A 16,301-nucleotide genomic window follows, 5' to 3' on the forward strand; every position below is an offset into this window, starting at 1 on the left:
CAAAAAGACACAAAGTTCTCTAATAGCATCATATTCTCTTCATTGACTTCTCTGAAACTAATCTGGAGACTGGAATAGATACAATGAGTCAGGTTTCCTGATGGATGCACACGCTGTCCTCTGCAAAAAGAGCTTGATGTTGCTGTGTAAAAGGACAACTAACACCGTGGAAGGAAGCTTTTGTTTCACCTGCTTCTTTGCTACCACTCAATGAAACAAATTTCCCAGTGGTGACTATCAAGTGGAGAACTGTCACATTCTGTAACACTGTGTGTCTGCCTGTCAAAGAAGTGGCTTGAAATATTCTTTGCTTGCAGCATGTAGAAGACAGCTGTGCTATGGTGCTGTGAAGATGAGGACGAGCCAAGCTGCTCCTGGATTTTAATGCTGACAACAGGGACACTGTGAAGGGAGGGGTCTAGAAGCAGGTAGTTGGGAAATGAAGGGATGTCAGAAGTAATGTGCCGACAGGCACAACTACTCTTGACCTTTGACAAGGTGTTTAATCTTTTTCTACTTAATTTCTTCATTTGTGAACTTGGCATATAACACTAGTATCATAGAATTATTAGGAGGGTTAATGATTTTAATAAGTATTTTTAAAGTCACTTTATGTGCATTCACTATGAGCAATCAGCATATGTTAGCTTTGATGATGGTGATGATGGCGATGATGGTGGAAATTAAGATTAAGTGCAAACATGAGAGGGGATGGGTATTTTGACAGCAAGTTATCTAACAGATGTTGATAATATTCCTCTTTAGTTCTTCTTTAAAATGTAATAACCACAACAATACTATTACATTCACTTTTCTCTCTGTGGAGCAGTCCATCATGCATTATTTAACAAAAGAAAATATGACTTCCATTTTTCACAAATTTTGTTAGTGCTGGAGTCAGAACGTTGGTATCAGACCAGGTGAGCGTGAGAGCTATTTGCAGAGGTCCCAAGACAATGAGAAACAGGGACTTACAATTTCATTGTGGGTTGTGGGCTTGGAGTGAGATGGAGTATTTTCTGGGGAAGAAAAGGTAGGGTGAAGTACCAAAACAGGTGTATACTTTGGAGCCTGAAAAATCCAGGGACCCTTGAGAAGACAGTTAGCTGGCTAATTCCTCCTCATCCTTGAAACCTCTACTGCTGACATGTCATTTCTTTCTGATCCTTCAGACCAGCTTTGGCCATCTTGTCTGGTCCACAGCAGCCCATGCTTCAACTTGTAGCATTTCCTTATGTTTCTTTGGTCTCCCCAATTGATTCTCAATTCTAAGAAAACACATGTTTTTATTTTGATTTTTATTGTATTTTTCCATTACCATTTAGCCCCTGGTAACCCTGTTGTTCATGTTCATGACTCCTTTTTCCTTTTTGTTGAATCCTTCCACTCCCTAACCTTTCCCTGCCCTTAGCTGTCACCCTGCTTTCTATGAGTCTGTCTCTATTTTGCTTATTAGTTCAGTTTGTTCATTATATTCCATGTATGATTGAAGTCATATGGTGTTTGTCTTTCTCAGACTGGCTTATTTCACTTAGCAGAATGTTCTCCATTTCCATCCATACCATCATACAGGGTAAATTTTTCCTTTTTTTATGGCTGAGTAGTATTTCATTGTGTTAGTGTCCCATAGTTGTTTTATCCACTTATTTACTGATGGGCATTTGGGCCACTTCCATATCTTGGCAATTGTAAAAATGTTGCAATGAATATAGGAATACTTATATTCTTTCTACTTAGGTTTTGGGTTCCTTTGGCTTTATTCCCAGAAGCAGGATCTCTGAGTCAAAAGGCAGATCCATTTTTAATTCTTGAAGTATTTCCATACTTCTTTCCACAGTGACTACACCAATTTGCATTCCCACCAACAGTGCAAAAAGGTTCCCTTTTCTCCACATCCTTACTAGCACTTGTTGCTTGTTGATTTATTAATGATAGCCATTCTGACATGCGTGAGGTGATATCTCATTGTGATTTTAATTGGCATTTCTCTCATGGTTATTGACATTGAGAATCTTTTCATATGTCTGTTGGCCACCTGTATGTTCTCTTTGGAGAAGTGTCTATTCAGGTCCTTTTCCCACTTTTTAATTGGACATTTACACAATGGAATGCTACTCAGCCATTAAAAAAGAAGAAATTTAGCCTTTGCAACAGTATGAATGGACCTGGAGAGCATTCTGCTAAGTGAAATAAGCCAGTCAGAGAAAGACAAAGACCAATAGCAGATAGATGCTTCTTGACTTATAATGGGGTTAAGTTTTGATAAACCCCTCATAATTTGAAAATATTGTAAGTTGAAATTCATTTGATACTACCTTGTAGACTGTGCTTGTTTACCCTCAGGATCATGTGGCTGACTGGGAACTGCCGTTACCTGCCACTGCCCAGTACCACCAGAGGGTATCATACTGCATATCACTCACCCAGGAAAAAATAACAATTCAAAATTCGAAGTACAGTTTGTACTGAGTGCATATCACTTTTGTACCATTGTAAAACTGAAAAGCTGTAAGTCAGGCCAGCATAAGTAGGTACCATCTGCATGTGGTATAAACACAACATCCGCTTAACAAAATTTTCCATTTTAATCTCTGTCTTTGTAGTGTTCCTGGTGAACCAAGTTTCTTTTTTCCCCTACACTCCTCATAGGCCATGAGAAGTCTGTGTGTTGTCTGGGACAATTCATTTGTTCTTTCACCATATGAATACCCCTTCAACAACACAGAAGTCCTTTTAATTCATTGGAGAGACACCACCTATTACTATACACACATGCTCCTTGGGGAACTTTTCTCATCCTGGTTCATCTACAGATAAAAGTCCTGGCTTCTTTCTATTCTTAGTGTCGTGTCTCTAAGGTTGACTTGGCTAAGACTATATATGTTATTATTATCTTTGCCCCTGTGCATGTAAATGTTGTGTGACATCTTCTGTCTATGTCAGCTGGATGATATAAGAGTTATTTTAATATTTGACTAGGTTGAAAGTCAGAATACTGTTAGTAATTTTGTGACTTTGAGCAAGCCTCTTATCTTCTATGATGGTCTGTTTTATTTGTCAACTTGGCAATAATCCCCAGTAATTCAATCAACCTTTAATCTAGGTATTGCTGAGGAAGTGTTACAGATGTGATTAAGATTCATAATCGCTGACTTTTAGTAAAAGAGTGTATCTCAGATAATCTCACTAGACCTAATTCCATCATTTAAAAGACCTTAAAGGTCGAACTGAGATTTTCTGGAAGAAGATATTCTGCCTGTGGCCTGAAACCTTAGCTGAAACCTGAATTCCACCCTATACTCTGATGGCCTACATCGTATTTGTTTTCTAGGGTTGCTATAAAAAATTATTGCAAATTCACTGGCTTAAAACGACAGAAGTTTTTTTTTTCTCTTACAATTCTGGGGGCCAGAATCTGAAATAAAGACTTCAGTAGGGATGTGCTCTCTCCAAGGCTGAGGAGAGAGAGCTCCATCAACTTTTCTAGCTTCAGATGACTCTGGATATTTCTTGATTTGGGGCTGCATAACTCTAATTTCTGCCTCCATCTTTGATTGGCTTTCTCTTTTCCCTATATGTCTCTCCTATTTGTGATTCTTTTTTTTTTAAGATTTTATTTATTCATTTAGAGAGAGTGGAAGGGAGGGAGAAAGAAAGGGTGAGAAACATCAATGTGTGATTGCCTCTCACATGGCTCCCCACTGGGGACCTGGCCGGCAACCCAGGCATGTGCCCTCACTGGGAATCGAACTGGCGACCCTTTGGTTTGCAGCTCGAGCTCAAGCCACACCAGCCAGGGCCCTATTTGTGATTCTTATGCAGACATTTGTCATTGGATTTAGGTTGTACTTGGATAATCCAGCAAAAGTTCATTTTCAGATTTTTAAATTGACTATATCTATAAAGCCTTTCCAAATAAGGTATCGTTCACAGGTGCTGGTGCTTAAGGCTTCATCGTCTTTTGGGGGCACACAATTCAACCTGCAACATCTCTTAATATGCATGTCTTATTGGTCCTGTTTTCCTGGGTGAACCCTGACCAACACATGCTCTGTGGATCTTGTTTCTTCATCTGTATAATGATGGAATCGATGGAAAAAAAGGTCACCTTCAAGGTCCATCTTAAATAAATAATTTTAAAAATGCCTTGTCATTAAAGACAGCACAGGTTTCTCAATTCTTTAATCATTGCTTAGCAGCATCCTATATCAAGCATAGAATGGCAGATCATTAGTGACAGTGAGGATATACATTTTATTTCCTTTAATAATTTGTAAAGCAGAGTCCCTTGGCACATGACGCTATAGCAATGGTCACAATCTAGTTTCTAGAGCTTATAGAATGTGAATTTCCCATTTACCTTGTTTGTTTTTCTACCCAAATCATGCAGAGAAAGTGTAAATAGATGATAAGTTTTCCTTGTCACTGCAGTCAAGCATTAGCATTCTCCCTAGGGAGAGAAATTTGACAAAGATCAGAACTTATTTAGAAAATTCTCCTTCTCAACACTTTCATAAGAATATAACAAATTAGTCAAATTCCCTCCCTCCTGATGTGACTAAATATTCCTGGTGGATTCCAGTCCCTTTTTTATTAAAAGTATATTGAAGAGGTAAGCATATTTTCTGTGGTCTCATAAAGGCATCTAGCAATAAATTACTTGAGCTAAAATGGAAAATACTCAGAAAAATCAATTTTTGATGCAAGAAAAGAATAATTTTGCAACTTGGTGAAAGAATATGACTTTCAAATGTTTGAAATTATAGTGGAAAATTGACCCTAAGGGGGAAAACCAGGTTCCTGCTAGTAAACTATAGAGTGATGCCCCATCTATACGGTCACATCAATATTCTCGCAGGGGACAATGCATTTTCTTTCCAGTTAATGTGTTTCCTTCTCCTCACCCACCCATAAAATGAATATTTCCAGATGCACATTAAATCATTCCCTGGTTGAAATATGCCTTGCTAAGAATATCAATATTTTAAATGGAAGATATATGGAAAAATGGCAGGATTACATTTTTTGTGATGCTAAATAGATATCATTTATATTTATATATTTATCATATGCATACACATACATATATGTGTGTTTGGGGGTATTGTGTTTTAAAATAAAAATTATGTTAAATTATTAGCTAAGGGTGAAGAACATAAAATAATCCTTAGTCAAAAGAAATGTAGAAGAACCCAGTCCAATAGATCTCGAGTTTGCAAAGCATTTTATAGAGGGTCAACAGGTAACAGAGAAAACTCAAAGCATTTCTTCATGTCATTAAGATGAACTGAAAGAATGTAAGTTAGAAGAAAATATTGAGCACAATCATATCTGAGGAAAAAGAAGATTTTATAAATTTCTCTCACATGCCAACATATATTTAAACCTTCCTATAAGGCTTATATTAATGAAGAGATAGAAGTGGTTGGTAAACTGCACATGAAAACACAGGTCTAAGAATGTTACTGTCACATTACTTGTGAATAAATAAGCATTTCAAGAAGAGAAAGTAGACAGATTTTAGAATTGTGCAGGACCACGTGCTAATCTTCACTGATCCCAGACAATGTCCATGCAGATCAGCTGACCTCCCCTGTGTCAGAGCACATGTCTTTCCAGGGATCCCTGCTTTGCTATGGGAATCAGGGTGGGGCAGACCACACCCGCCATGGGGGCAGGTGGTGCTTTGATGGTGTGTCTGTATTGTCCTCATCTACTAAATAGAGCAAAATACATAATGAAACAATGATGTTTGTTTCTTAAATGATGAGCAATCTTTACAAAAAAATCCACAAAGTACTTGAATACTTTAAAACAAAAACTCTTCTCTCCCACATATACTTGACAGTGCTTTTGAGCTTCTCAATAAACTTTTGTGTTCAAGAGCCAAGGAAAAGTAAACCAACTATGATGTGTATTACCATCAGTTTCAACTGGCAAAATTAAACTTGATGATGTTTGCTTTTATGTAGCTAATTGCTGACAAAAGATAGTTTATTTAGGAAACGGGAAGGTTCTTACTTGGTTTTATGCTTCAGTATCTCTGTTTCTCTGTTTGAAATTCTTCCTTTCTCTTTCTCTCATTGTTGCTCAAGGAATATATTCTGAAACTCTCCATGTGGAGAGGGGTATTTAAAAACTTGGGCTGACCAGTTTTTATCTGGTTCTACTTTAAAAAGTGACTCTGTTTAAATAGAAAATAAACAAAACTATCCATTTCTACCTGCAGTGTAAATTGAGTTTGTATAAAGGAGACCGACGTGAAAGAGGGCTTTGAATGTTCTTCCACAATCATTTTGGAATCGCTGACATTTAATTTTGTATAGTAATTCCATACAAAAGCCACACTAAAGCACACTAGGAAAAATTAGTATGTGTAGAGTGTGTGTCTCTTCAGGGTGAAGATAACCAGTCACAAGGTTGTTTTATAGAAGTCAGATGATAGGATAGAATGTGCTTGTGTGTGTGTGTGCGTGTGTGTGTACACATGTAGGCACTAAAATGGGAGGCAATGGAAAGGGTGGACAAAGACAAAGAAGGCAAAGCATGTGAGGTATACCTTGCCCCAAAGGCCTAGCAGGCAGGTAGAAATTACAATACAGAATTTACTTTGTTGCAAATGAAGCTAGATGGATTGTGCAACTGGGTCTACAAAGCAGATGCTTCCCCACCCAGCCAACCAGAGTATCACAGCCTGTTCACTTAGTGGTACAGGAATAATCCTTAATTTTTACTACAAGTTTAAATGTTATGAATTTAAAGCATTTGTTGTTATTGTTCCTAATTGGCTGAAAATTAGCAAACAGACAAGAGGGGGCAGGCCAGAAAGTGGCGACAGGCAGCACAATGACCACCGCGGATCCTTAGACGGGTCCTGCTTGATGTTTGTTTTGTTTTCCTCAGCTGAGGCATGCAAATCCTATCTCATATTGTGGTGAGTGTTAAAAGGATCATTTATATTAAAAGTTAAAAAAGGTCTCTCACACAGTGATCGATAAATATGTATTCACAGGTTATACTCACTTATAAACAACCAGGAGTTTATGGCGAGTGTCTGATTCACTATGTTCTGAATATAGTTTGTTCTACGAATTTGTGTTAATTTGATGGTTAAGTAATTGCAATTATTGATGCATTTCTTGATAGCTAGTGAGGCTGAACCAGAAATAGTCTGAAGACAAGATGTATGTTTATACATTTTATATCTCTAGTGCCCGGCACAGTGTTTGGTCCACAGTAGGCACTAAATAATTGTCAAATGAGTGAATTGTTGAAACCTGAAGATGTGTGGAAAGAACTACTCTTTGTTTATCAGGCCTGAAAAGGTAAGAGGCAACATGGCAGGCAGTCTGGCCACTGTTATCTGGTTTCCAGAATCATAATGTTTGAGTTTGGTGGATACTATGGGCTAAATTCTGTCCCCTCAAATTCATATGCTAAAGCCCAAAATATGGTTATATTTGGAGATAGAGCTTTTAGCAGGGAATTAAGGTTAAATGAAATCCTAACAATGGGATCCCAATTTAATAGGATTGGTGGCCTTATAAGAAGAAAAAGATTCCCTCTCGCTCTCTTTCTCCTCTTCCCCCTGCATTATAGAAAGACCATAAAAGGATGTAATGAGAAGGCAGGAAGCTGCAATTCAAGAAGAAATTTCCCACCAGGAACAAAATCAGCCAACACCTTGATCTTGAACTTACCAGCCTTCAGAAATATGAGAAAATAAACTTCTGTGTATGGTCTCTTATGGCAATCCAAGCTGAATCATACAATATGTGCTTGGAAGCCAGATCAAACTTCGAGTGGTGTCTTAGCGTCTGCATTTACTTGTAGCGAGGTTTCTACCCTAGAACCCTAGATATGGTCCCAGTATTACCACTTCCTGGCTGTGGGACATTGAGCAACTAAGTTCATGTCTCTGGCTTTCATTTTCTTCTTTAGAAAATGGGAGATTAGTTTAAGTATCTTTCTAAGAAAAATAAGTGTATGGAATCTAAGTGTAATACAAGAGAAACTTAGTGTTAATAAAATAGTTAAAACATTCTGATTTAGTGTCTAAAGATGTATTGTGTACGATGCAATCTTAAATCTCAATAATATACATAAAGAATTTTGGCACTTGTGTATTTAATAGTGATTAGTGTATAGCATCCATTTTAAAAGTATTTAAATCACAAATTATTAGTAACACCCAAACGATAGTCTGGAAATGGCCTCACATAATTTTAATGAGTAATCATTTCCAGAATAAAGTTTTTATGTTTCCTTCATTATATAGATTCCTTAGTTAAAATTTTATTAAAACTGCTTTTTAAAATGTATTTAGAGGATTGCACATTTTCTCATTGGCCTCTTGACTGCTTCAAACACTGTCGAATGGACCATGGTCTTAGACAATAAAAACTTAAATCTGCCTGAGTAAGACTAGCCCCTTCTCTCTCAAGGCAAGACAGATTTTTCTTGTGTGTTTGTTGGTTTTAAATAGTGGATGATAGAGTTCTCTTGTTAAGATTTGGTGGGTAGCCAGAAAAGCAACTTTGCTCTAACAGAAATAATGTGTTCTCCTAATTAAATAATGATCCACACACATAAAAACCAGACAGCATATTGTCATAAAGAATGATATCGACTCTACCACCTACAAGGAACTTCCTTTTACATGATTGGTGGTCAGACCAGATGCTTTTTTGAGGCCTGTCACTTCATGTCCGTAATGGAGTAGAGCTACCACAATGTTTAAATCACCAAGTCACCAATGGTGAATGTTAGAAGAAAAATAAAATCTGGCTTTACAAACCTGACAGACTTTTTAGTACTGAAACTCTTTAAAGTTTTCAGGCCCTGAAAGAGTGATACAGAATGATATAATTTTATCTCACAATTGTGAATAGATTTCTCACTGCATATCACAATAGTTTTTTATATCCATTGAATGTATACCAATCAATGCATTTTACTGTATTCACAGATGTGTACAAACATTGACATAGTCAGTTTGGGGATATCTTTATCACCTCAAAAAGAAATGCTTTGTCACTTAGCTCTCACCACCCAGATTCCTATTCTCTGCTTCTTCCCATCTTTCACAACCACTAACCTACTGTCCATCTGTTTAGATTTGCCTATTGTAGACATTTCATACAAATGGAATCATATAACATTTGTTCTTTTGTGACCAGCTTCCTTCACTTACATTATATTCTGGGTTATCATCTAATGACCAGAATCTATAATATGGCATTAAACATTGGCTAGGCCTCACACTTACTGTGTCACTTTGAATAAAAAAAGCTCCTGTATGTAGTGTAGATACAGTGCATCAGAATCCCCCGAGGTGGAGGTAATAGCCATGAACCTCTTAAGGTTGAAAAGATGCAGAATTCTATCCTCAGGGTGACAGTTGAACTTCTTGAGCATAAACTAGGCAAAGTCTTAAGGGAAGTTCAGATAGTCTCTTCATCCACTATTCTTTGCCAAAATCTCCTAAACTCTGCAATACTTATGTGGAATGTAGTTCATTAAGAGCCTTTGGCTTGATGATCATGAACTAGTTTACTACATTATCAAAATTGATCAGTAAAGCACAAGGATTGCAGCTGATTGGGAAGTTAAGTGCTCTTGGGAGCAACCAGCTCGAATTTGGTGTGGCACAGATACCAGAAAATCGACAGAGACAGTGAGAACGGTAGAGATTTCAAGAAGCTGAAAACCTTTGAACAGGGGATTTGGATTATCCCCAAAGCAGACCTAATTTTGTTATTTTGCCTTGGGCTGGCCAAGCTCCCTGCTTAGTTTGGAGGAGGCGAATGCAACAGTTTTAATTCCCCTAAGGCAAAAATGGAAAGGCTAAAATTTAGTGATGGAGAACGAGGTCAGGTGGTATCAGTGTATAGATTTTGGGTTTTGACAGATTGTTGCCGAGCTGAGGCTGTTTTTCTCAATTGCAGAAAGGATGGGTTAAAAGGTGGGAAGTTCTATCAATTAGCTAAATTTGTGCAAACTAATTTGCTTGATTGTTACTTTTTTCCTCTGGGTTGATCTGTTATTGTAGTGTTATATAGGCATAGGTTGAATTACCCGTCAATTTAAGACAATTGTGTTCAGCAATTAGTGCAATGAAAAAAAATTAATGAACTTGTCATTCGGTGATGGGAAGTACAAAAGCTCTCCAATTAAACATAACTATAAAGTACACCCCCACTCATTGCCATTTCATAGCCCTCCAGAACTTGCTGGCCTCAACGATTGACAAATACTCAGAGAGGGCAGATTTTTCCATTTTGAGGAAAACTTTTTTCTATTAGCTCTGAATTAGCTACCTACCCTCTGCTTTTTAAATTGCATTTCACTAGACCCTCTCTTTGTGAAAGCCTCTAGTAAGCAATTCCAGGAAATACTAATCAGAAGCACTTTTATGCCACATTTGGTATTTTCTGGTTGTTTATCTGAGTAGTCAATCTCAAAATCACATCATTTGAAAAACAGCGATCTTGCTTTTCTGATGTTTATCATGACCTTCATCTTGTTCCTAATGAAGGATTATATTTTGGTATTACATTGAAAATAAAAGTAAGATGTATGGGTAAGCTGTTCATCCAAGGCAGATCCGTATGTGTTCAGGGCAGCCAGGTTCTTCAAGTTTTGCCTGGTGTACTTGTGCTGGAGACGCATCTGAGGAGAGGAACACTTGGAACTTATCCACTGCCGATTGATGTTCTGTCATTTGAAAGTTATGTGAAATCAGAAAAAATTAAAAAATGAAAAACAACTTATATGTCTCAAACTAAACTTTTCAGTACAGGCATTTATGACAAGTACAATTGCATTTCAGGGGAAAATGTCATAAATATTCCATGAGGTAAAATGGTCTCTTGAGGCTTAGCTCAGAGGTACAGTTTTGGCTGTATATATTTATTCATAAGAAAGAAGATTCAGGATTCCCACTATTCTCATTGGAAAGTGAATGCCACTCAAATGTTCACTTGGTGACAGAGGAATCAAAAATGTGCTGATTTGAAAGACTGCCCTCCTTTAATTTGAATGGGCTCAGCTCTGTGCTTGTTGGTGGAACATAACCAAAAGTAAATCATCACACGGTCAGCAGTCATTGGTTAATGAAGTAGCAAGCACAGAAATTGTATATATATGTGTGTATATATATATATATATATATATATACACACATAGTATAAATCAAACCTTTACATTATTTTAAAAAAATCAGATTTCTATTTTTCCTGACTTTTACTGACTACTCATTAGTAACTAAGATAATATGGAGATTGCATAATAATTAATTGGATAAAGAGTTTTGCTTTGCTTTGAAAATTCACAGTCAGACTCCTCTGATAATTGAAAGGTGCTTTCAAAGATTAACTAACTGAAATGCTACATTTGATTTAAAAAAAAGTTGAAGTATTTGCATATTGCCTGTATGGTTCCTCCTGATAAGTGTGAACAGTCTTTATCTGGTTTACCAATTCATTAATTTGCCTACTTAGAAATAAAAATGCCAGTGGAATATCCTGAATGCTATATGAATGCCCTGCTTATTATCCAGGTAATTGCACTGGTTGTTTATCTTTTCTGAGCTGTACGGGTCAGGCCAAAAGACATTTCGAAAAGAGGAAATCACTGACTTTTGAATAGGAGCTAGAAAAGTTAATGACACATGATAAATAGATCATCCTCTCTTCAGTTTTCATTAAATCACAAGATAAGTATGTTCTGAAAATTGAAAATTAATCTGTGACTCATTTTTGAAATGTATGTTTCTTATTGTTTTAATTATTTTGTTTCATAATTACATTTAGCATTTGTAGATTGGCATTCCCTGTGTCAAAATCCTCCTGTGATGTAATCTGTTCAATTCAGTCAATTTTTTTTAAATTACTACTCATTCCAAATACTTAAAAGGTCAGGCATTTCTTATAAAATTTTATATCCCTGACTTCTCTGAAAAATTGGAAGATTTGGGAAGCTGACCTTGTTCGTCTGCATAAAAACGATTGACTGAAGCTGAGTAGCAGCTGCCAGGTTTGGATAGGGCATGAGTTCCCTAGTCTCTAATTCATTTCTTCCACTCACCTTCACAAGGCCCCTTGAACTCAGATTGGAAATCATTTCCATTTACTTTTCTATAGCCAAAGAGAAACTAAAAAGGGTATCTATGGACATGATATTTAACTCCTTTGAAGAAATCCAGATCCAAGGTAGTGATCCAATCCATAGTGAACTACTTTTTGAGGTTGGTGAGAGTGAACTCAGAAACACATCAGCGAAGTCCTGGCCCCATCTTTAAGGGGTGACTGACTTAATCCCTCTCCCTGCCCTTAAGCATTTAGAGAGGTACAGTTAGTCCCTCAAGGCCTTGTGAATGCCTCTGATGTTTTCCCTGATGTCTCCCTGAGGCTAAACTTAAGTGTGAATTCATTTTTTATTTTTTGACTTGAATTTTGTTCAACTATGTTTTATTTTAAGAAATGTAGTGTGCAACTTAAGATATAGAATCAGATTGATTAGAGTTCAGTAGCCTAGATGTACTGGAATTTACCTCTGCTTACCCTGTAAGTGATGCTTAATCTCTTTGGACCTCAGTGTTTTCTCTGTGAAGTAACAGTGTCTGTAATAAGGGTACAGAGAAGGCCACAACACAGTTTGAATTTGGCACAGAGTAAAAACTCAGTCAATACTAGAGTTTTGTATTCTTTACTCCAACATCCCACCTCCAAACCAACTTGCCAAATTAAAGTAGGCTATTTGCACCAGAAAGTAGTAAAATATAAATATTGATCAAAACTAAAATGGTATAAAGGACTTCTTGATGACTTACTACATGTTAGCCACTTTTTGTGTATTACTCTATTAAATACTAATAGTAACACTATGTCATTATTAGTCAGAGTTCTCCAGAGAAACAAAACCAACAGGGTCTCTGTCTCTATCTCTCTCTCTGTCTCTGTCTCTATCTCTATATCTATCTGTCTCTCTCCTCTCTATATCTATCTATATATCATCTATCTATCTTTATCTATTATCTATCTATCAGGTTTACCAAAACATTAATTTGGCTACTTAGAAATAGAAAGAGAGAGAGAAGAAAGAGAGGGATTGGGAGTTTTCTTTTAAGGGATTGGCTCACGGGATTGTGGTGGAGGCTTGGCAAGCCCAAAATCTGCAGGGTAAAATGGTAGACTGGAGACCCAAGGGAGAGTTGCAGTTGAGTTCAAAAGTAGTCTGGAAGAATCCCCTGATCTTTCTGGGAGGTCAGTCTTTTTTAGTTCAGGCCTTCAACTGATTCAGTGAGGCCCACCCACCTTATTTAGTAATCTGCTTTGCTTGAAGTCTACTGTTTTAAATGTTAATCTCATCTAAAAAACATGTTCACAGAAAAATCTTAAATAATGTTTGATCAACTATCTGGGTACTATGGCTTAGCCCAGTTGAGACATAAAGTTAATCTTTAATCACTGTGAGGTATGTGGTTTAATTATTTCAACATTAAAGTAGGGAAATTAAAACTGAGAAAGTTAAATTTGCTAGTTCAGAAAGCTGATGGAAAAATGTAAAATATATGATTTCAACTTAGATCTGCCTTTTTACATAACATATCATGATATGTGAACTATGTATTATAAATAACCATTTTATGATATGTTATTTCTGATGTGATAAATAAAACTTTAATTTGCATGTATGACTCCCTTTTTTAAAACAATACCAATTTCCTTACAAAAATTAAAGTCATAATATAAAGAATCTTCTATCCTTTTGTTAGTGTGAAAAAATTAAAATCTTGAAATAAGTACAAAACCAACACCCTTTTTCCCTTTATTTTTAGTTGACATGGCCTGAGATAGCAGTGGCTAGTTGGATATCTGATTCTTCACTAGCTGTAGCCTGAGCTGTCATCCTGTGTATTAAAGTTACTCCTTTAGCACCATCAAACACCTCTCAAACTGGATTCACTCTATTCTAACATTCCTTCTACCTTATTTTTTCCTGGAGGATAAACAGGGTACATAAGACATATAGCACCAATTACTACTGCTGCAAAAGCCTCCTCTCAGTACCAGTTTTCTAACAGAGTGGTGTTTCTCCAACACAAGCATTCATCTCATAATACGATGACCATTTTAATCTTGAATATGTTATTGCTATGAACTATATATCAGAAAAGAAATTTTTCTGGGAGATGAATCAGCTTTGTTGAGGTTTGGTCCAATCTATGCCAGTTTTCCAGAATAGGACCTGTGAACTTAAACTCATGTAGTATTGATCTCTCATCATCATTTTACTTGCAAAAAATCACTCTCATATCCTGGAAGGGGGAATACATGTCTAACACAATTTTTCCTCTATTTATAAGTGACTGGTAAAATGTACCGTATTATAAAGAATTTATAAAGTTCACTATAGGGGCTCTGACAATCATAGAACTTTCTGATGACTCTGTCTTTCTTTTACTACTCTTACTGTACATAAAACCTCCATTTTTCTTCTTTCCCTGGACATCCCTGGCACTGCAATGTTGAATTAAGTGGGGACAGTGTTTGGGGATAACACATTTTCTTGTAGTAAAGTGATCTACATTTGTAGTCGGCATCACTCTAGAATAAACTTATAGCCACAACTGAATTTTTGTCTCAGTAGGATTTGAAGTCTTTCTTAATACTGACTTCTTCTCTAGAATTATTTATATCTCTTTTATTTATTCCAGTAAACGAACCTGTCAACTAACTTATTATAGTAAATAATGCACTTTGTTTGCTCATTTCTTCCAATCTGGACATTGTTCTTGGTACTTTTCTGGATTTCTCAAGTCTAATAATCTGATACATGAGGTCATACTTGTCTACTCTGAGTTTAAAAAGAATTAGAAGTGTTTCCAAATGGTAGAAAACTCCAGCATTGTTCTCATTTAGTTTACTTTTAGGGAGAAAGTATATTTGAAGACAGACCATGGCCATATCTCCTCTTTAACTTAATCACTGAAAAAATTCCACTGACTGAAACTGTTGTCCAGTAATCCAAAAGATGTATAGCAACTTTCCTCAATTTTTGCAGTACAGTAGCAGTTAAGGGAGGGAAACAGAAGCCATGGGCTTTCTAATTCTTCCACTGGATAATACAGTCATTGAGTCCATAAATCCCTGCCAGGCCGATGCTTTTCCCTTGGGAAAGTCCTTGGATTTTTCTTCTTCCATGGGAGAACTCAGTCCGGTTCATTACTTACTACCATAATGTACTTTATTTACTCAATTTTGAGCATGTTTATGCCCACCTTTCAGAAAATTATCTCCTTATTTTCTAAAAGTAAGTGGAATTTTAAGTGGATCTCTTTGGTTCACAAAATGCAGAGAAATCTTTTGTAGGCAAGGTAGTGAAGGTTTAAGTGTATATGGACTTGATTAAAATTCTGACTTGACAAGTTACAAGTTGTGGTGCCCATAAGATATATCTCTCGAGTCTCCTTCAGGAGGACCAGCTGAGGTCATGCTACCCCAACACTGATTCTAGTCAATGGTTGAGCATGAAAAGGACACAGGTCCTGCCCATTCCTGCCTGATGAGGGGCCCTTCTCATGGATGGTTTTGGCTCAGTGGCACCACATCAACCTGGTGAATACTTTTTCAGAACCACCATGCAGTCTGAGACTCTTCCAACTCAATCTTCATTTACTCTCTCCAAACCACCATCTCTGGTCTGGATGGCCACCACAGGGGTTGTAACTGTGTACTGGTTTGGAGGATCTCGCTGCCCAATTCTTATCCCTTTCCTTCATCTTTCAGAGACATTTCTATCCAATACATCTCCTGAACATCTAAATTTCATCCTGGCATATGCTTTTCAAGGACCTAAACTGATACACTAGCTATATAAACTTCTTCAAGCTAATTACCTTTCATTCTTCAGTGTAGAAATGATGCTTATAATATAGATAACCTATTTAAATTTTTAAAATATTAAATGTAAAAATAAATGTAATAATATGAAAACAAAGTGAATAGAAGTTATCCCTTTTACAGCTACCAACCTCACTGCCTTCTTTTTGCCTCCTTGTCTTTTCTTTTTTCTCCTATTCTTCTTCCTCTCCTACTTCTTCTCCTTTCTTTTCTTTGTCATCATCATCTGTGGAGAATACCCAAGTAGTGGTAAATAGTAGACTCTAATACAGTATAGTGAAGAAAGGAGGATGCTTGAGAAACAGAAGGAGTTAGGTTTAGTGGTGAAAATAAACAAATAAATACCACTTACTGAACATTTACTATAGCCCAAATAATAGTGAGGTACATAAAAGG

The sequence above is a fragment of the Phyllostomus discolor genome, chromosome 5 (genome assembly GCF_004126475.2).
Source record: "Phyllostomus discolor isolate MPI-MPIP mPhyDis1 chromosome 5, mPhyDis1.pri.v3, whole genome shotgun sequence".
Classification (NCBI taxonomy): domain Eukaryota; kingdom Metazoa; phylum Chordata; class Mammalia; order Chiroptera; family Phyllostomidae; genus Phyllostomus; species Phyllostomus discolor.